This window comes from Canis lupus, chromosome 11, assembly GCF_048164855.1.
Source record: "Canis lupus baileyi chromosome 11, mCanLup2.hap1, whole genome shotgun sequence".
Classification (NCBI taxonomy): domain Eukaryota; kingdom Metazoa; phylum Chordata; class Mammalia; order Carnivora; family Canidae; genus Canis; species Canis lupus.
This window is the reverse complement of record NC_132848.1, coordinates 42778295-42801183: the sequence shown is the minus strand read 5'-3', so window position 1 is coordinate 42801183 and position 22889 is coordinate 42778295. Positions and strand designations below refer to the sequence as shown.

General features: G+C 38.8%; 1 long non-coding RNA gene across 1 annotated transcript; it reads right to left on the bottom strand.

Annotated features, from left to right (window-relative positions):
• Window positions 1-1536: 1536 nt before the first annotated feature.
• LOC140642276 (uncharacterized) lies at window positions 1537-3031 on the bottom strand. Its single transcript, XR_012038764.1, has 3 exons — window positions 2960-3031; window positions 2382-2441; window positions 1537-1733 (listed from the first exon to the last, which is right to left on the bottom strand). It is a non-coding gene; the product is annotated as an uncharacterized lncRNA (long non-coding RNA).
• Window positions 3032-22889: the final 19858 nt, after the last annotated feature.

Below are 22889 nucleotides of genomic sequence, written 5' to 3'. Positions count from 1 at the left end.
ATTCTGGAATTCCATAGTGAAGAATTTGGGCAAATCACAGAGTGGATTTTTACATGTCTAAGATGTGGATGGATATGGTACATCCAGTAGTACTGCCACTTAGCCAAGATATGATGTGTACTCTGCTTAGCTCAATGCATGCAGAATCAACACTCCACAAATATGATTATGCATTGCAAATGCTACTATTGATATTGATATTGCAATAACAATTATAATTATTGATTCTGATCCATTATTGCTCCTTCGTCAGCTATCGTACAAGATAGAGATCTTCTGGTGATGCAGAAGTTGTTTGTAAATTCTCCTTTCTAAATTACTAGTGTCACATTGTAGGTCCTCCATCCCTTTTAGCTGAGTTACATGGAAATGTTGTATTTTTCCACCATCACTGACTTTCTTTGTTAAGCCTAATTTTCAGTTACCCAGCAGTCAGCCACAGCCTGCCTTTCTCACCATAATGAGCTGTTGGTGCTGAGTGACACCCCATCTAACCTGTATTTTTGAGCTGGACAAGCACACTATTTCAGGAGGCTCAGAGCCAGCCACTGGGATTATAGGGACTGAGTATGGCTACTGTAAACTGGGTGTCTGTACTTGGATTATTCTAGGTGTTGACAAGGTCACCGTCTTTCCTTAACCCCAGCAGGCCATCGCTTTTGCTTTTTCTGTTTAAGCTCCTGGGAATCTTGCCTTTCCTGTAGGCTTGTCTCAAACTCCAATTTGTGTACTTCTGCTACTTATTTACTCTGTCCCCGCTATCCTATGGACTGATATCTAAGAACTATGTATAATTCCAAGAATCCACTTGACTTTAGTGGTAGCATTTACCACCTTCTATACATACTCACTCTATCCTTCCTTTAAAGTTTTTTGGCAAATTCTGTATCAAGTCCAGCCTACTTCTTCAGCCTTCCCTAACTATTGCAATCATCACTGATCCTTTGCCTCTTAGTATTTCACTTAATTACGAAATATATTTTCCTTTGTGGGTAACTTGTCTCCTTTATAGATAGAGACCATCCCTGAGCTTTCTCTGGTGAGTCCTTAACAGTCCTTAACTGATGAGTCCATTGCATATAATCTCTGTCAATGGATAGATCGACTAAATTGCAAAATAAAGAAAGGGTTTTCTGTGTTCCCATAACTGAAAGTCTTGGTGTCAACAACTTAATATTTTAGAGAATGAATGTATTTCAGCTAAAGAAATGCTAACATTAGAATCCTAGGACTTTGGTTCAAGTCTGAGTTCTTCCATCCACTCATTTGTTACAGAAATTCAAACGTTCTGACTCTTCATTTGCCCATATTTAAAATGGAAATAATGTATCTATCTACTATTTTTTTTCTTGAGAATGAAATTCAATAATTTGTGTGAAAATGTTTTGGAAAGCATGATGTTGTTATTACTGAGAACCCTCTATTTTACAAATAATGGTGTCAAGATGAATTCCTGGTATACCCTTATTGTGATTTTATTACCAATGTCCTTATATCATAACCAGATTATTAGTTTTGAACAAATGGCTTTGCTTCCAACATTTGGGTATGTTTGTGGTCTTCACTTGAAGATGTGTTATTGATTCAATGCTGTTTACCATTGGCGGCCTGTCAATTGAGAAGGTGATGGAGGCTGTCTTAATCATATGGGCAGATTCAGACTCCACAGAGGAAGAGAAGATAACTTCTAGAAATTTATGACTTCAAACATTGGTATAGAGAAAGGGAAAATTCTTTAAAAAAAAAAAAAAAAAAAAAGGTAAGTGCAATTCATTGGTTTTACTGAGACCATCAGACCAAACCTCCATTGTCTCTGGCTTGAGTTGAGGTCACATCCTCTACTTAACCATGGGTAAGCTCTGAGAAGCAGAGTAGAGCACGGGTGATTTAGGAGCCCCTCACTGGTGTTGTGAACAAGAATGAAAGAAGCTGGATTTGACTTGGATTTTTCTCTTGAATCGGTTACTTTTTTAAAAGCTAGTTACTCCTAGCAAATTTTATCTTTCCTATTCGGCAAATTTTTATTTAAATAGTCCTTCAGAAACAGTTCTTTGGAATTCTGTTTAGGAGGGTGCTTTGAACCTCTAAGATACAAAATTCACTTATTAGTTGTATGCTGTGCATTCCTAATCAGATCCCATTACACGGAGTCCTGCAGGCTCCGTGCTCAGGCAGTTCTCTTAAGAAATGATGATCTGCTCTTTTGCTCTTTTGGCAGCTGTGGCAGGGTTAGAAGCATTGTGTGCCACTTAACTGGCTTCTTTAAATACTTTGGGCAAAGCCTTTAGTTAACATTGTTGCTCAAGTAAAAATATTATTACACTTGGCACACTTGGTGAAGAAGAGGCATTAGGCTGGTGGACGAGGATGGTGGGATTTACCTATTGACGTAGACAGCTATTTGAAGACATGGCAACGTCACTTGCAGCATATCACAGCGTCTGGCAAAGGAACACAGTAAATGGTCACTAAATTAATGATCCATTCCATGGATAGAGCCCAGCCTCAATGTGATATTTAAGTCCTGTCTACAGTGTTCTTGCCACAGACAAAGTACTTGTTAGGCCTCTTCTAGGACACTTCTGATGATAGAGAGCCCCGCAATTCTGGACATAGCAAATAGGACTGAACCAAGCCAGAATGCAAGTGCTGGTTTTTATCTTCCCTTTCTGTCTCTTGCCTTCCATGATGGCAAGCACCTCAACCACCTTCCTATGCCAAGGTGGTCTAAATTCTCTCAGCACCTCTCCCGCCCTATCGAAATTTACTCCTAAGAAAGGCTTTGACAAATCCTTCCCTCTGAGGTATAAACAAGCAATTGTAGCTCAGAATATTACTTCCCCTTGGGGTCATTTGCATTTTATCAGAACATAAATCTTTAAATTTAAAGAAGTTAATCTCGAAGAGTAAAATTTCAGGCTTCTACCAATGGCTGGAAGAGAATGCCTCCATTCTTCACCTGTCAGCCGTAAGGCCTTCTGGGACCCTGAAATCATATCTTGTGGGCAGCTGTCTTACATCGTGCAGAATCTAAGAGGAAGCATAAGCAAGTATCATGGAATGCTACGGCCTCAAGGTTAGCAAAGTCCCCATTATTTTCTCCCAGGAATTTGCATTCTCCTTTCTGTTTTACCAACAACAAAATCTTCTCCAATCTCAGGGCACTGATGTATTTTATTAGTTTCCTTAGTAAGTCATTTTCTATGATTTTGGAAATAAAAAAGGTTTCTGGACTATCCCATTGGTAAAATATTCCATCTGGTTTTTGTTTTTGTTTTTGTTTTTGCTTTTGAGGCTCTCTATCCCCCTAAGGAAATAGAAACATTTTTACATTAAGGGAACTATGTTGTGGACACTCTAATGAATCCTAAAGAAAGACCCCTCAGTTTGAGGGAATAGCCAGCACACTGAACTGAAAGCAGTCTTAGCGCCAACCTTGGACCCAGGGCTGGCAATTAGCAGAAGCTCTGAGCATATGCCTGGATAATGAAGATTTGTAAACCGGGTCCTGCTGGCTCCCCAGTCCTTGTGAGGCCCGCTGCAGTCTGCAAAAGGTTTGAAGTGATTTTTGTCCCTGCTCAAAGATCTGTAGGATATGCCAGCAGAGTAAGAGGAGGGCAGAATTAAAAAGAAAGAATGTAAAAAAAAAGAAAAGAAAAGAAAAGAAAGAACGTGCACATGCCTCCTGTCACCAGATTGGTCCTGGTATGCGTACCTTTCCCCGTGGAATCATCGCGAGGCATTTCTAAATGGGGGTCTTGCACAAGGCTGAGGGGAGTCCTGCTATTGTTGCCATGAGGGAAAGTGCCTAAGGGGTAGATTCTATTTCCAGCTAGTTGCTTCCAATCAAGGATACAAATACGCAGATAGCAAAGTGGTGGTGGAAACAGCAAAACAAAAGCACGGAGTTGGCAGTTTGAGCACTTTGGGTATAGAGAACAGAGATTATTCCAGAGGAGAAAAGACAGCCTGCAGATTATCAGGGCACTTATAGAGACATGGGTAATGGCAAGAACATAGTCACAAATATTAATAGAGAACAAGGATGATTGCAGTGCATCTGAGCAGAGCATACTGAGCCTGAAAGCCCTTTCCTACTTGCCATGGTGGATCTTTCAGGGGAGGGAAGCAGGCAACATATTTCCCTCCCTTGCATAGTGAGTGTCTAGGATCATTAGGACCCGAAGTAGAAAAATGGAAATAATTTGACAAAATGCCCAGAGGCACCACATGATATAAAGCATGACATTTTTCACATATGTGTAGGCTTGTTTCAAAATGGGCATTGCTTCTAAAAAAGAGAGCTTTGAAAAAATGCAGATACAGAGTCAACTTTTAGTTATCTGAGCTAACACAGTTGTGGAGGGTAAGCAGGAAAAGTAGATTTTTTTTTTTAAGGCAGATAATCACAAGCGTGCATGTATGGTTCTACAGAGCAGTGTGTACGTGTGTGTGTGTGTGTGTGTGTGTGTGTGAGTGTGTACAGATTTGGCATTCGGTGAGTTGCTTAATATTAAAATGGATTTGTCTTCTGTGGATACAATATAGGATTACTGAAGAAACATAATATGAGAGCTGATTTCTAGTATCCATGCTTCTGGGTAACCCCAGAGAAGTTAGATAACCTCTCTGGCTATCACTGACAAAGTGAAGGAGTTGGTCTTGCCATCCCTTTGAGGTACGTGGCAGCTATAAAGTGTGATGATTTTTTTTGCTTAGAGTTTCCAGGTATGTTCCAAGTGTCCTATGATGGTGAAACTATATATATATATATATATATATATATATAACTATATAACTATATATATATATATATAATGTATAGTATATATAATGTGTATACACACACACACACACGCACACACTAGGGGACATATGGAGAGGGCAAAGAAGAGGAAAAACAATTAAATTATCCCAGTGATGGAAAGGAAAATGAGTATTTGAGGGCAAAAGAGGTCTGGACTCAGAAGCAGGTACTGAGGGTAGGCCTAATGGTCTTTGCTGCAAGTATTTGTTCCGTGCTCTTAGAGGTTGGGCTCTGCATGAGCTGGGACTCTGTCTTTGCCCACAGGAATGGGGTGACCTGCTGTCTCCTGTGCAGGGAGGTTGGGGTATTATCACTGCTGGCCTCTATGCCTTCTTTGGCCAGTCCTCTCCCTATGGCCCAAATTGCAGAGGGAGGCCAGCTCCCTAGCCATGCTGGGCAGGTCCTTCCCCTTAACCATGGGCCCTAGCAGAACACTATGTCTCCACCCACACACACCATGCTGGTGCAGCCCAAATGATAGTGAAGAATGGAAGGCAGTTTCTAGGAGTGTATGAAAGGGAGCACATGGGCAGAGGGTAGAGTTACCATTCAAAGATTTTTTTTTTTTTTTTTTTTTAGTTTTAATAAATCCAGTATCTGGCAATAGAACGATTGTCTCCTAATCCTTCCCTTCGAGTTATGTTTCCTTATGGCTGTCTAGTGCTCAGGCTGAGTTCTGAAGCTCCTGGCACTAGAGAACTGCCAAGAAGAAAAGACCATTGCTCATCCCTAGACAAATCTATGAAGAAAATCCACACAAAGAGGGAGAACTGGGTAGATTCCATCTTAGTTTTACCATGTGTCAGGGACTGAGGGAAGTCAGAATGGGATGAGGAAAGTCCATCCACTGAACTTCTGGGATTGGGGAGATGGAGGGAGAGATGCAGGACCTGGACCAGAGGGCCCAGGTGGGCCTGCTCTAATAAGTCTTCTGCAGGTCTCCTGGGACTATGAAAAGGTGCAGAGTTTCCCACACACACCCAGGGGAGAAGAGGGCATTTACCTGTGCAAGTGGGTCCAACGGTATCACAGGGGAGTGGAAACCAACCTGGAGTTGAGGACCGTCATGTAGGCCCATGAGCAGGGTGATTGAGTCTCTAAATTCCTTCCACAACATGAGTTTTAATAAGCCACATGCTATTCACTTGTAAGATGTGCCTGATTTTTATTCAAAAGACTGCCTATTCTTATGCATTAGAGTATTTCCAATTTCTTTACAAAATTACACTTTAAATCAAGAACATCAAGGCAGTGCTTGGAAACATTTAATTTTCTTTGTTATCAGTGAAGTAGTTACTCCATTGGAGAGCCATAGCTCTGTGGCCTAGACCTGTGGAACATAAACACAAACTGAAAGAAAACAGACCTGCTGCATTGGAACAACCAGAAGGGGAATTACTCAAGGGTTCATGTGCTTTAAAGACTCCTCGGGTAATTCTGGTGGGAATCCAGCTTTAAGAACCTGTTTACTAACAAGGCCACTGAGATGTTATTTTCTATTTATAGATTTAAGAATCAGTTTGTTTTTAAGTCTATTCCCCTTGTGGTGTAATATTAGACAAGTTTCTGAATTCCTTGAAGAACTAAGCAAAGAAAAAACTGAGCCTGGTGGTGTTCGCTGAGAAACATGAATTTTTGCCAGCCTTGTGTCATGAAGTACACAGTTGGGTTTACTCTTCAAGAAGGGTATAGAAGCTCTCTTTTATAAGCTTTATGGGGAGATGGTGCCATCCTTGTTATTTTCCATGTGGAGGGGAATATCCAGAGAATCAGGGAGGTAGGTGAAAGTTTAGGAGCATTTCCCAAATCATACTCCATGCAATACTCATGTCCAGAGAGAGAGGGAGGATAAAGTGTGAAGAGCAAATTAAATTTGTAAGATGAAGTATATGTTCTCCCATGTGAAGGTCACAGTTGGTATCAGAAATGTTTAAACTGATGGGATAGCCTGCTGGAGGAAGAATTATTTATCTGTTTTTTTTTAGCCAAATGATACCCTTTATCTTAACATTTTGTGGGGTGCTGGTCTACTGTGGGAGAGTCGACCTAAGACATCCTATGGGGAAGGCTTAATGCATAGCTCTCCAGTTACTATGGAAAAACAATGGCTTATCCTCCAGCTGTATAAATGATTATGGTCTTTCGTTCTGTTAATACCACTGACTTAATCTTTCAGGCCCTCAGTATCGTTGCTTCTAAAGTAGGGACAATATTGGGACCAAGTGAATTAATTCAACTACGGTCTAGCAGAGTGTCTGCCATAGTGTGGATGCTTCACTGGTGCTTATACCTGGTTCTACTCCTTCAGAATTTTCATAAGGGTGTCTGAATTTATACCATAGCATCAAGTGCAAGACCAGTCCACCTACTTGCCTTGGTAAAGGCTCAGACATGTTCATACTTATTTACCTGAACTTGTTCTCCTCATACAAGAGCCAACTATGCCTCAAGCTCCTTTGAGGCAGAGGCTATGTTTCATTTACTGTTAAATTCCAGTACAAGGAGGCACCTGGGTGTCATAATAAGTTAACCATCTGACTCTTGGTTTTGGGTCAGGTCATGATCTCAGGGTCATAAGATCGAGCCCTATGTTGGGCTGCGTGCTCAGCTTGAGTCTGTTTGAGGTTCTCTCTCCCTCTCTTCTGCCCCTCCTCCTCATGCTCTCTCTCTCAAATAAATAAATAAATAAATAAATAAATCTAAAAACCAAACAAACAAAAAACCAAGCCCACTACAGGACTCTCATGGTCTTCTTGGAGCTGTGTAACGGAGCAACCCTGCTATAAACAGTCTGATACATGGTAGGAATTTGGTGTTTTCAATTTTTAGTGGTTACATTCCTATCTTGCCTATTCTAGTTAGATATTTGGGGTTCCTTCCTCTTAGTGAAGATGAAGTTTAGTTTTTGGTGCCCTTCTCCAGACTCAGAATTAAGAATGGATGAAGGCTGGCTGGTAGGAACTTCAAGGTAGACCAGACATTACTCCTTCCTTTCTGTGACACTGCAGTGTCTTCCTCCCTCATGTACATTCTGCTGTCTGCAGAACATACTATTCTTAAATCAAATCTATATTCATAGCACATAGTCCTAAAAGCAAAGGGTGGGGAAAGAGAGAAGGGACTGGACACTTAACTGATCATGTCACATATGTAGGTCACTCTGCCAGGCACTTCACTTTTGCTATCTATTTCAACTCTCACAACAACTTTGAGAAATAGATATTATCATCTTCATGTTAAGTGACCCCAAAATTTAAGTAAAGCAGTAAGCATACAGTGTAGTCATATCATCAATAAATTAGAGTCAATATTGTTGTTATTCCCCTCCCTCCAAAGGAATAAACAGGCTCAGATCCAGCAAGCAATTTTTCCAAGGTTACAGACTAAAAAAAGAAAAAAAGGCAAAACTAGATTTTTAAAAAATATTTTATTTATTTATTCATGAGAGACACACAGAGAGAGGCAGAGACACAGGCAGAAGGAGAATCCGGCTCTCTGCAGGGAGCCCGATGTGGGACTTGATCTCAGGACTCTGGGATCATGCCCTGAGCCGAAGGCAGACACTCAACCACTGAGCCACCCAGTTGTCTCCAACCAGATTTTGAACCATGTATTCCAACTCAAAAATATTTGCAGTTTCTGCTCCAATATACGGCCTTCCAGAATAGGTAAGGAATAGGAGCTGGGCTTTGTTCCCTAAGGTAAAATGCTACTTTCTTCCCCTCTCTCTTTTGTTTTGACCTTTCAAAATTGGGAAATATAACACAAATACAGAGAAAAAGAAATAATCATGAGTATATTGTCATGTATTATTAAACACCTAATTCTGTGAAAGCACCATCTCAGGCTTGAAGGAGAATATTTCCCAACTCCAGAAACTTCCATCCCAACCTCAGGCCCAGGCAAGGAAAGGATAACTACCCCTTTCTAGGTAAACTTCCTTGTTTTCCTTTATAGTTCATATGTCTCTAACCACAGGAATTTAACTTTCCTTGCTTTAAGAATATTATTTAATGGATCATATAGAATGTTCTGTTCTGGATCTCACTTCTTTCAGTCAGCAATATGCTTATGAGATTCATCATCCTATTGCATTCATCTGGATGAAAACTCATCCCATTCTTCCCAGAACTACCCTTTGCTTTTTTAATTTAAATTAATACACTTTATTTTCAGAACAGTTTTAGGTTCACAGAAAAAGTGAGTGTAAAGTGTAGGTATTTCATATCAGCCTGTTCACACACTCACACAGCTATCACTATTCCATACCATGGTGGTACATTTATTACAACAGATGAACCTCCAGTGCTTTATCACTATCACCCAAAGTTCATAATTCACATCAATTTTGGTGGTTGTACATTTCTATGGATACAGATAAATGTACAGTGACATGTATCCACCGTTATAATATCACATAGGGTAGTTTCACTGCCCTAAAAATCCTCTGTGCCCTGCCTGTTCTTCCCTTCCTCTGTCCAACCACTGGTAAGTCCACATATTTTATTATCTCCATAGTTTTGCCTTTTCCAGAATGTCAGATAATTGAAATCACACAGTATGTAGCCTTTTCAAATTGGCTTCTTTCACGTAGTAAATATGCATTTAAGTTTTCTCCATATCTTTACACGGCTTGATAGCTCATTTCTTTTTAGCACTGAATAATATCCCATTGTCTGTATGTACTACAGATTATTCATTCACTTACTGAAGGACATCTTGGTAGCTTCCAACTTTTGGCAATTATGAATAAAGCTGCTATAAACATTGTGTGCAGGTTTTTGCATGGACATAAGTTCTCAATTCCTTTGGGTAAATACCAAGGACTGTGATTGCTCGATCATATGCTAAGAGTATGTTTAGTTTTGTAAGAAACTGCCAAACTGTCTTCCAAAGTGGCTGTACCAGTTTTCGTTCCCACCAGCGATGAATGGGAGTTCCTGTTGCTCCACATCCTCTCTAGCATTTGGTGTTGTCAGAGTTCTGGATTTGGGCCATACTAATAGGTGTGTAGTGGTATCTCATTGTTGTTTTCATTTGCAATTCAATGATGACATATGATGTTGAATGTCTTTTCATATGCTTACTTGCCATCTGTATATCTTCTTTGATGAAGTGTCTGTTCAGGTCTTTTGCCCATTTTTAATTGAGTTGTTCATTTTCTTATTGTTGAGTTTTAAGAGTTTGAAGTATATTTTGGATGAGTCCTTTATCAGATGTGTCTTTTGCAAATATTTTCTCCCAGTCTGTGGTTTGTCTTCTATTCTCTTGACATTGGCTTTTGCAGAGCAGCAGTTTTTAATTTTAATGAGTTCTAACTTATCTTTTTTTTTTTTTTACTTTTATTGTTTGCACCTTTGGTGTTGTATTTAAAAATCATCATTAACACGAAGTTCACCTAAATTTTCTCCCATATAATCCTCTAAGCATTTTATAATTCTGCATTTTACACAAAAGTCTGTGATCCATTTTAAAGACAGAAAATCGGTGTAAAATCGGTGTCTAGATTTATTTTTTGCATGTGGATGTCCAGTTGTACCAGTGTTATGTTTCCAAAATGCTATGTCTAAGATTAATTCATTATATTTCTGTTGGTCAATTTCTGGGCACTTTATTCTGTTCTATTGATCTATTATTGTCTATTATTCCCCTAATACCACACTATCTTGATTATAGTAAGTATCAAAATCAGGTAGGGTCAGTCCTCCAACTTTGTTTTTCTCCTTTAATAGTGTTCTGACTCTTCTGGGTATTTTGCCATATAAACTTTAGTATCAGTTTATCAATATCTACAATAACTTGCTGGGAATTTTTTTTAAAGATTTTCTTTCTTTCTTTTCTTTCTTTCCTTCTTTCTTTCTTCTTTCTTTCTTTCTTTCTTTCTTTCTTTCTTTCTTTCTTTCTTTCTTTCTTCTTTCTTTCTCTCTTCTTTCTCTTTCTATAGAGTATGAAATAGAAGAAAAGGCAGCAGAAAAGGGAGAGAGAGAATCTCAAGGAGACTCTGTGCTGAGTGCAGAGCCTGACAGGGGGCTTGATCTCATGACTTTGAGATCATTATCTGAGCAAAAATGAAGAGTCAGACACAAACCACTGAGTGACCCAGGCACTCCAACTTGCTGGGATTTTGATTAAGTTTGCATTGAGTATACAGATAAAATCAAGAAGAACTAACATATTGACAATATCCAGGGACATGGAATATTTTTCCATTTATTTATTTCTTCTTTGATATCTTTCCTCAGAATTTTGTCTTTTTTTATATGTATAATATACTTTTTATTAGAGTTATACCTAAGCATTTCATTTTTTGGTGCCAATATAAATGCTAATATGCATTTATTTCAAATTCCACTTATTCGTTGCTAGCATATAGAAAAGGAATTGGCTTTGTATATTAATCTTGTAACCTGATCATTGCTATAATCTCTTATTAGTTCCAGGGGATTTTTTTTCTCAGATCTTTCAGATTTTCTACATAGATGATCATGTTGTCTGGGATCAAAAGTTTTATTTCTTTCTGCCCAATCTATAGATTGTATTTCTTTTTCATGTTTAATTGCATTAGCTAGGATTTCCAGTACAATGTTGAAAAGTAGTGGTAAGAGGGGACATTCTTGAATTATCCCTGATCTTAGTGGAAAAGCATCTAGTTCCTACCATTAAGTTTGATATTAGCTGTAGGGTTTTTGTATGGAGGAAATTTCCTCTGTTTTTAGCTTGCTAAGAGTTTTTATCATGAATGGATGTTGGATTTTGTCAGATACTTTTTATGCATCTTTGGATACCATCATGTGATCTTTCTCCTTTAGCCTGTTGATGTAATGGACCATAGTAATTGATTTTTGGGTGTTGAACCAGCTCTGCACAACTGGGCTAAATCTTATTTGGTCATGGTGTTTGATTCTTTTTATTCATTGTTGGATTTGATTTGCTAATATTTTATTGAGGAATTTGGCTCCTATGTTCATGAGAGAAATTGGTCTGTGGTTTTCTTTTTTTAAAAAAGGTTTTATTTGACACAGAGAGAGCGCATAAGAAGGGAGAATTGCAGAGGGAGAGGGAGAAGCAGACTCCCCACCGAGCAGAGAGCCTGATGTGGGGCTCGATCCTAGGACCCTGGAATCATGACCTGAGCTGAAGGCAGACACTTAACCAACTGAGCCACCCAGGCACCCTATAGTTTTCTTTTCTTGTGTTGTCTTATTCTGGTTTTGATTTTAGCATAATGGTGGTCTCATAAAGTGACTTAGGAAGTTTCTCTTTATTTCTGTTTTCTGCAAGAGAGAATTAATGTAATTTCTTCCTTAAATGTTTGGCAGAATTCACAAGTGTATTCATCTAAGTCTGAAGCTTTCTGTTTGGGAAGGTTATTAGTTATTGATTAAATTTCATAGATATAGACCTATTTCAAAGGTTTATTTCTTCTTGTTTCTTGTTGTATGTGTTTTGGAAGAGTTGGTCTTTCATTTTTTTTCAAAGATTTTACTTATATATTCATGAGAGACACACACACAGAGAGAGGCAGAGACACAAGCAGAGGGAGAAGCAGGGTCCATGCAGGGAGCCCGATGTGGGTCTCAATTCCTGGACTCCAGGATGACGCCCTGGGTCAAAGGCAGGCGCTAAACCACTGAGCCACCCAGGCATCCCAGATTTGGTCTTTCAAGGAATTGGTCCATTTTGTTAGGTTATCAAATTTGTGGGCATAAAGTTGTTTATAATATTCCTTGTTCATTCTTTTAATGTCCATGGGACATGTGTTAATGTCCTCTCTTTCATTTAAAATATTAGTAATTTGTTTCTTTCTTTTTTCCTAGTTAGCCTAGGTAGAAACACTGATTTTATTGATCTTTTCAAAGAATCAGCTTTTGGTTTTATTGATTCTATGTTTTAAATTTCTTTGGTTTCTGCCCTAAATTTTATTATTTCATTTTTTTTCCTGCTACTTTAGATTTAATTTGTATCTCTTTTTCTAGTTTCCTAAGATGGAAGCTTAGATAATTGATTTTAGATCTTCTTTTTTAATATATGCACTCAATGCTAGAAATTTTCCTCTACACACCAAATTTGTTGCATCCTACACATTTTGATAACTTGTATTTTCATTTTTACTTAGTTTAAAATAATTTGAAATATCTCTTGAGATTTCATTTTTGACTCATGTGTTATATAGAACTGTATTATTTAATCTCCAAGTATTTGGGGGTTTTCCAGCTACCTTTCTGTTATTAATTTTTAGTTTGATTCCATTGTGGTCTGAGACCTGATGTTTTATGATTCCTACTCTTTGAAGATGTGTTTTATAGCCCAGAATGTGGTCTATCTTGGTAAATGTTTCTATGAAGTAAGAATGCATATTCTGCTCTTGTTGGATGACATAATCTTTAGCTGTCAATTATGTCTAATTGATTGATGATCCTTTTGAGTTCCATGACATTCTTACTGATTTTCTGCCTGCTGGATCTGTCAATTTCTGATATGGAAATGTTGAAGTCTCCAAGTATAATACAGGATTTATCTACTCCTTGAAGTTCTCTTTAGTTTTTCAATTTTTCTTTTTCAGTTTTTGCCTCACATATTTCAATGTTCTGTTGTTAGGCAAATACACATTAAAGAATATTGTATCTTCTTGAAATATACATATACACACATATATTCACATATATACACACACACATATATATTTCATACATATATGTATATATAACTTTCCTTGTTCTGAAAACTGCTCTGTCTGAAATTAATAGCCATTCTTGCTCTCTGTTGATTAGTGTTAGCTTGGTATATCTTTCTCCATGCCTTTACTTTTAATCTATATGCTTCTTTATACTTAATGTGGGTTTCTTGTAGACAAAATATAGTTGGATCTTACTTTTTGATCCACTTGGACAGCCTCTGTCGTTCAATTTACAGTGCATTTACTTAAGATGAATATTGATATATTTGGAATAATATCAACCACAATTATTACTCTTTTCTACTAGTTGCCCTTGTTCTTATTCCTATTTCTGTCTTCCACACTTCTCTTGCTTTTTGTGTTTTTAATTAAGCATTATATATAATTCCATTTTCTTTGCTTTCTTAGAATATCAATTTTATTTATATGTGTATATATATACACATATATATTTTACAATTTTTAGTGGTTGCCCTAGAATTTGCAATATACATTTATAACTAATTCAAGTCCACATTCCACCACTGTTTCATCTTAGTGCATGTGCCATATAATAAGAAAATTTTCCAAATTCTTCTATCCCTTCCTTTATGTCATCACTGTCATTCATTTCACTTATACATAATCATACATAAGCATATATGTATACTTTTGTATATGTATACATATATATGCAGAGATAATTGAATACATTGTTGCTATTTTTATTTTTAAAAATATTTATTTATTTATTTTAGAGAGAGAGATTCAGAGACAGAGTGAGCATGAGTGAGGAGAGGTTGCAGAGGGAGGGAAAGAGAGAGAGAGAGAATTTCCAGCAAACTCCCCACTGAGCACAGAGCCAATTGCCAGGCTTGATCTCACAACCCTGATATTATAACTTAAGTCAAAATCAAGAGTCAGACACACTTAACCAACTGAGTCATCAAGATGCCCTGCTATTATTATTTTGAACAAACTGTTATTTTTATATCAATAAAGAAAAATAAAAGTTAGTATTTTACCTTTATTTATTCATCATCTGATACCCATCCTTTCTTCATGTAGATCCAGGTTCTTTACTTAATTATTTTCCTATTCTCTGAAGAATGTCTTGTACCATGTTTTACAAGACAGGTCACTAGCAACAAATTTTCTCAATTTTTGATGGTCTGAGAAAATCTTTATCTCTCCTTCACTTTGAAGGGTAATATCTCAGGGTGCAGAATTCTGGGTTAGTGGTTTTCTCCTGTCAATTCTTTATTTCACACTACTCTCCATTTAATTGAATGATTTACGAGAAGAAATCAGGTTAATTCTTATCTTTGCTCCTCTATAGGCAAAGTGTTTTATTCTACTGGCTTTGGCCAAGATTTTTTCCCCTCATCTTTAATTTTTTGAAGCTTGAATATGATATACCTAGGTATATGTATATTTTAATTTATCCTGATTGGTGTTCTCTGAGCTTCCTAAATCTGTGGTTTTGTGTCTGACATTAATTTGGGGGAAATTCTCAGTCATCATTTCTTCAAAAATTACTTCTACAATTGATCCTTTAACAACGTGGGAGCTAGGGGCACTGACTGCTCCCCACCCCCACATACAGTTGAAAAGCTATGTATAATTTTTGAGTTGCCAAAAACTTAACTACCAATAGCCTCCTGTTGACTGGAAGCCTTACTATTTCATACTATATTTCTTACAATAAAGTTATCTAGAGAACAAAATCGTAAGGAAGAGAAAAGAAAATTATAGTACTATACTCATCAAAAAAAATTTTGCCTAGAAGTGGGTCCACACAGTTCAAACCAATTTTGTTCAGGGGTCAACTGTATTCTTTTTTTTTCTTCTTTTTCTGTTGTTCCTATTATGCACATATTATAGGCTTAGTATTTGTCCTAGTGTTCTTGGATAGTCCCTCCTCCTCCTCCTCCTCCTTCTTCTTTTTAAATTTCAGCCCTCTTTTGTCTTTCCTTGTCTTGTCTAGAAGTTTCTATTGTCATAACCCCAAGTGAAGAGATTCTTCGTTCAGGTATGTCCACTCTACTTATGAGCCTATCCAAGGTATTCTGTTACAGTGCTTTTTATCTCTAGCTTTTCTTTTTCATTCCTTCTTACAATTTCCATCTTTCTTACATTATCCACTTGTTCTTGTGTGTTCTCTATTTTTTTTATTAAAGCCCTCAATATGTTAATCATAGTTTTAAAAAATCCTTGTTTGGTAATTCCAAGATTCCTGCTATATCTGAATCTGTTTTTGATATTTGTTCTGTCTTTTCATTGTATATTTTTTGTCTTTTGGTACACCTTATGATTTTTGGTTGAAATGTGGACACAATGAACTAGGTAGAAGGAACTGTAATGAATAGGCCTTATTCGTGTGGTGATGAGTAGGGGGAGATGAGGGCACATAGTCCTTCAGTTAGGTCTCAGTCTTTAAATGAATATGTGCCTCTGGGCTGTGATCTTCACAGGAACTTCTCTTTTTCCTCCAACCCCAACTCCATTAGGTGGCACAGGATGCTAGAGGAGCCTGGAGTTGGGTATTTCCTTTCCCCCCTGTGGAAGTTTACTACCAAGTAGCATCAGGTATTTGCCTTCCCCAGGTCATTTAGGCTCTGATAAAACTGCAGCACATAAAGTTTCTCCTGAGGCCAAGCCAGGTTTCTTTTCTCCGTCTTCCTGTAGGAAACATGAGGGTGTTTCTCTTTAATATTCACCAGGAGAATTTTACAGAATTCCTCGAGATAAAACTCACAAAACCTGGGTCTCACTAGAATTTTTACCTCTTAGGATTCTCTGGACCACCCTCAGCCTCCATAGACTCCTCCTCTTGGATGTCAAGAATTGTGGAGATGGGACCTTGCAAGGCATTCAGCCACTGACCTCTTGTGGCCTGTCATCTACCCCAATAGCCCTGATAAAAATAGAGACTTAAGATTTAGAAAGAAGTTGTATAGACATTGGCTGTCAAACCTGCTCATTCAAAATATCTGGAAGTTCTTTGCCCTTGAGGTGCTGTAATGACCATCTCTGGTCTGTGGAGTGGAGTTTTCCTCTCTTTTTTGACTCTTACTTTCTCTGAGAAGACTGACTTATTCTTCTGTCTGTTTTTGCCCTTTCTGACTGACTTGATGGACCAGCAATGTCTCAAGCTTCTCCTTAGCCATGCCTGCTTTCCCTAGTTCCTCATCTTGGATTCCAGGCCGACAAGATTTTGAGCCTCCATGACTCCCATTGTGTGAAAATTTGGTTTGTTTTTGTGACTCCTTCACAAATATTGGGGCCTGCCTTGGTGACGCAGGAAAGAATCATGCCTCTTAGCCTTCCCAGGAGATAAAACATGGACAAAGGCAGATGTCCAGAGATCTTTACAGAGAGTTGAATCATTTTCAGGGTCACATGGCTCATTAATACTCTATATAGATAGGCATGGAAGCACATTTGCAAACCATGTTCTTAGAAGAACTAAGGGTGAGCAGAATCCTGGGACTTACAAGGAAAGAAACAACTCCCTCCACTCTTCCCACGTATCCAAATTCAAATGCTGTTTATGATTTTTATAATGGTATATACAATCACACAACAGAAAAGTGCCAGAAAGGGCTTCTGGCTAAGATAGACACCTAAAAAGTGAGGCATTTGTTTGAAAAACTTCAGGCTCTTGCCCTCCCCCCCATCCCTGCTGCCAATCCTTTCCTATGCTTAATATCCAGAGACTTGAAAGAAAAAAATACATGTTTTATTAAGTGTTCAAGAGCTCTGGGTAGCTTACTGTAGTTGCTTCCTACAGCCTCAGTCTGAGACAGTGACACTAATCCATGAACTGCCTTATCTCCTGGTGAGAGTTTTGCTCACTGCTCTGAAGATGAGGCTCCAGGGTCATCCCAGGCCACTCTTTAGCTTGGAGCGGAGGTCTACACACAGTGGATTTGGCTGTCTCACTGTAGCACCAGCTGGTTGTCTCTGGTAGGAAAGAATTGAGAGAGTATTTTACACCATGGAAATTGTCTTCCAGGCCCAGATGGACCGTCGCTGTTCTAGCTTTGACAGGCCAGGATAGATATATTCAGAAAGCCTTCCAGCTATTTAGTTACTCTTCCAAAACACTGTCAGCACCCATGCTAGGATGCAGGGAGTGGGAAGGAAGTCTAAGTAGGGAACTAAGCCTAGTTAGTATATATTTGCATAATTATCCTGCAATGAATGGATGTGTGACTGGCGTCAGGGCGGCGGTCGCCTGTGGACACTAGAAACCAGAAGGAGTTGAGCTCCCCTGGGTCAGCATTTGGGACCCTTCACGCAAACTCCTGTGCTTTTTAAGTGTCAGGTTAAAAAAAAAGCAGAACTCCAATTCGGCTCACCTGGGAGCTAGAGAGAGGCGTGTGGGCCCCAGGCCCTTGGATATTCTTTCCTGTTCTCTCAAGGCCAGGGGTCAGCCTGTGACCACCTCTACTTGTGGCCTGTCTTGGAGGTGGGAAAGAAGGACTGGGAAGAGCAGTAAGCTCTTCCTGGTCACTGGGGAGCAAAGATGCGGTGCAAAAGCAAGTGTTTTATAAAAAAGATTATAGAGATACTATAGAATTCATGGCAACAGCACCCTGAATTTAAATATAGCTCTGTGACTGTTAGCAAAATGATGTGGTTATGAGCTGACTATTAATATAGCTGTTTGCCTGAGACAGACAGATGGGGGGATGGGGAGGGGGGAGGGGGGAGGGGTGCAAAAGGGTGGGGGAGGGGAAGAGAGAGGGACCTTCACCTAAGCTATGAAAAATTCACTTAATTTTAGGTGAAATATGACCTTTTTAGGACTAGCCTTCACTTTTTGCTTTTTGCAACTTCTTAAATTAGAGCTTCCCCCAATTTTTAAATTGATCAGTCAGGCAGACTGAGGGAAGTAGGGTCAGAAAGTGATGGCCTTGGTTTACCCTACAATTCTTGTTTACCCTACAAAACAGCTTCCTAGGTTGTGGAAATTCCTAAAATGTCGAATATTGCCCCCATTCATGTCATTGTAATTTTTAAATGAAATTTCTTCAAGCTCCCTCGACCCACACATTTGAAAGAAAGGCAGTGCAATTCTTGATGTGGAATTTAGTTGTAGTGCTTTTCCATAAGAAAACCTTGAGTGTTTTTTTTATCTATATCTCTATCTTATCTCTATCATCTATCTATTGTTTTGCATCAGTCTCTAAACATATAGAATTAGACTCTGGTGTCACAATAATCTATACTTAAAAATTCGCTTGTGAAGTAGTTTTACTGCTTTACCGTTTTTCATTCAGCACATTAAACAAGTTACTGCTCTCTTTAGGTGGGAATTACTAATTGTGTTTTGACGGACCAGCAAATAATCACGGGCTGTTCATTGCCTTACCTAACTCTATTAATGACCCAATGATGGCTGATTATGAATAAACTTGAAATAAACTTCCTTAAAAGAACAGCTCTGGAAAGGAACAGGCTCTCTCAGGTAAGGCAGCTGACTTATGCTCCATGCAGTAAATGACTCTGTGTTTTAAGTGAAACACCAGACTGTTGGCTATTAGCCAGTTTCATGTAAATAGAAAAAAAATACTCTTCTCCTGTGGCAGTATTTCCATCACTTCTCTCATTTAATGGTCCAACAGGGTCTCGATTTTGCCCAAGATATTCATTAGAGGGGAAAGGAAAATATGAATATTATATTTTCCAATGGAACCAAAATTAGGCAACTTAATTGGGCTGGCTTTGAAGCACCACAACTGCCCCCAATTTTCTTTTTTTGTTTTAAGTTAACATTGCTTTGACTAATACAGATGAAGTCAGAGAGTTCATGAAGAAAAATAGACATTTCCTCTAAATAATCAATCCAAAATGAAGTCTTCCCTTGTCATTAGGGTTATGAATCACAAGGATAAGTTTTAGACTAGCTCTTTGAGTCCATTGAAATCATTTCCCTCATTCTAATCAGTGTACTAATACTGAGCACTCACTTGAGTTGGTGTGCAGTGGGCAGAGAAAGATGTCTGTGTCTGAGCACTGTCTCCAAGGGAGGGGTGTGAACATTCAGGATTGCACATGACCTACTAGAGAACCACTCCTTGCAGGAATTTATATTTCTTAAGACTTTTGGGTGGTTAGTTTCCCCTCAAATCCTTCCCCTGAAATTTAATGTATCACCTGGAATGGAATTTCTGAATGTATGAATTTCTGAAGGAGATGAATTCCTGAAATTCCCGACAGTATAATTTCCAGTTGACTATTTGCCTTTTCTAGTTTTGAAATGCCTTGGGCTAATGGATTTTCACTATCCGTGTGAAGTTTAAAATGAATGACACTACACTCTATAGTGAGAAAGGTCACAAAGTCTCTGATCATTCCCATAAAACACTCATGTGAACTGTATGTACAGTTGGCCCCTGAGCAACATGGAGGGGAGTGTAGGGGCACCGACCCCCCTGCAGTCAAACTTAACTAATAGCCTACTATTGATGGGAAGCCTTACCAACAACCTAGTCAATTAACACATTATTCTGTATGTCATATGTATTATATTCTGAATTCTTAGTATAAGATAAGCAAGAGAAAAGAACAGTATTAAAAAACATAAGGAAAAGAAAATACATTTACAGTGCTGTGCTGTATTTATTGAAAAAATTGTATGAGTGGAACAAAGCAGTTCAATCCTGTGTTGTTCAAGGACAATTATACTCATGTGTGAGACAGACTTATATTTCTGTTAGGTCAGTGGTCATTTATTGATATTCCCTACAGAAAACACTATACTTTATGTTGTTGTTGTTTTTAAATAGATTTACTTATTTATTTTAGAGAGAGAGGGACAGCGTGAGTGTTAGGGGCAGAGAGAGAGGAAGAGAGAATCTCAAGCAGACTCCTCGCTGAACCCCATTTGGGGCTCCATCTCATGACCCTGAGACCACACATTTAGCCAAAACTAAGAGTCAGATATTTAACTGACAGCGCCACCCAGGTACACCCTTCATAATTCATATTTAAAAAAATACTACCCACTGAAAAAGCTACTCAATATTTTAAGATGCTTCTAACACAGGAGCTGTAGTATTGTTGTTGTTGTTGTTTTTCATTTTATGCCCCTTTTCTTCCTTCGTGTAATCAAAGATATTTTGACTTTAAGTTCATTGAAATCACTGGACATGCTCTTCATGATGGCCATGTTTCTACAAAGTATTTTGCAGATGAACATGTCAAAAATGTATGTTTGAACACAGCCCTCTCTGTATTTGGTTTTGACTTAAGTTCCAGTTACACTAATTACTGAGGCAGAACTGGGATTTCCTTTTCTCATTATTAAAGCACACAACCCCAGTCATAATGGGTTACATTCTCCTGTCATCAAGACACTGATTCTCAATTGCTTAATGCCTTGGTCAGAGCTTATTAGCCTCTTGTGAGTGGCTGCTGGGCTAGCAGAGGCTGCAGAGAGGGAGAGGTTGCCAGAGGGCTTGACCTGCCTCCCAAAATGAGGGAATGAATAATGTCATTCCAGGTGTTTATAGAAAGAAAGAAAGAAGAAAGAAAGAAAGAAAGAAAGAAAGAAAGAAAGAAAGAAAGAAAGAAAAAAAGAAAGAAGAAAGAAAGAAAAGAAAAGAAAAAAGAAAGAAGAAAGAAAGAAGAAAGAAAGAAAGAAGAAAGAAAGAAAAGAAAAGAAAAGAAAAAAGAAAGAAGAAAGAAAGAAAAGAAAGAAAGAAAGAAAGAAAGAAAGAAAGAAAGAAAGAAAGAAAGAAAGAAAGAAAAAGAGACAGAAAGAAAGGGAAAGAGACAGAAAGAATGAGAAAGAAAGAGACAGAAAGAAAGGGAAAGAAAGAAAGAAGGAGACAAAGCAAAGAAGAATCACATTATTATTGCAATGTTCCCAAACACCAGAGTCTCATTATGATAATGCAGTTTTTCTCCATCTGCATTTAAAATTTCACCTGAAAAACCCTTTATGCTTTCTTCCATTTAAAGTTTAAGTTAAAACAGAATCTGGCCAATGTCCATCAACATGAAGGAGGCAGCCTGGGAAAATGAGCATTCTCCCCAAGAAAGAGGTACTGCTTGCTGCCTTGCATGTTAAGAGGAAGACAGAGGCAGCAGGATTCTAGCAATTTTCAGGAAACCAGTCTTTGTGATGCCTGTAAAGAGGTTCCACAGATATTTATTGAGCAGCCTTGGGTGTCAGGCTCCTTACTAGACACTGGGAAAATTGAGTGTTTGTAAAATGGATGGAGTCCCTGATCTCAGGAGTGTCCTGGGGTCCACCTTGCGCCTGGTCACCTCTTTCTCCAAGCCCGTGTTCCATCACGTTGGGAGTTTGAAACCAGCCATGGCAGGTGGGTTTCTACCACCAAAATCAGCAAATACTGGGAATCAGGTTTTTTTTCCTACATTCAGAGAGCTGGTTGTTAAGCTCTCCCTGCACACCACTATTTACATTGTCCTGGAGGCCAGAGGGGAAACAAAGAATAAGTAGTAAGTCACATGGTGATTATACTCAGAAGATGAACAAAGCATGGTAGGGGATGGATGGAGGGATGGCTGGGAATGCCTGAAATATTCTACCTTCTGCTTGTTTTAGGCATTAGTAGATAAAGTCCTGGAGAAGGGGAGCCTGGAGCTTGTCCGTGCAGTTCTGTGATTTTTTACAAGTTTTACCATTTCTGAACCTCCGTTTTCTCATTTATGGCATAACTGGATTGAACCAGATGCTCCCTAACATTGCTCTCTGCTCTGCGATTCTCTCCTGATTTTTTAAGCTGAAGGCCTCAGTGGAACTTCTCTGGCTAAGCCAAAAAAATTCTATGGGGCAGAAACAAATAATATTTAGAAAAAAAAATCATCACCAGATTCACTACAGGCCTCCAGATATCTAAAGGTATTTATGAAAGAAACAGGGTCTCAGGGATCAAGAGGAATCAGGTGCAATTGCTACATGACCCAGATTACAGAGAAAAAAGGGGGCCTAGACTTTCTGGAAGTGTTACCTAGAAGACTTTGACAGAAGAAAGGCCTGCCTGTGTCTTTACAGCAGGGAACCAAACTCCATTGAAAAATATATATTTTTTCACATCATTGTGCCCTAGTGATGAATACAGCAGGGCCCCAGGATGCTCCAAAGTTTCCAAATTGCGCTGCGGCCCCTGCTCCCTTTCCCGCATGGCCCAGCAAGCAGAGGAGAGAGACCACAGTGCTAATGGAACATGTCCTCCTTACCAGTGACCGGCTTCCTAGGGTCTGAAAGGCATCTCCCTCCCTCTGCAGGTGAGTGCCCCACAGCAGGGAAGGTGGCTCTCCGCCTTGCAGTCCAGACTGCGGGAAGGGATATGGTGCAGAGAGCCTGGACCCCGAGCTTAAAACTCACAAATTCAAGTTACCTTCTGCCGCTGCCTGTGATGTTTTAGTAATTCAGTTAAGTCTTTT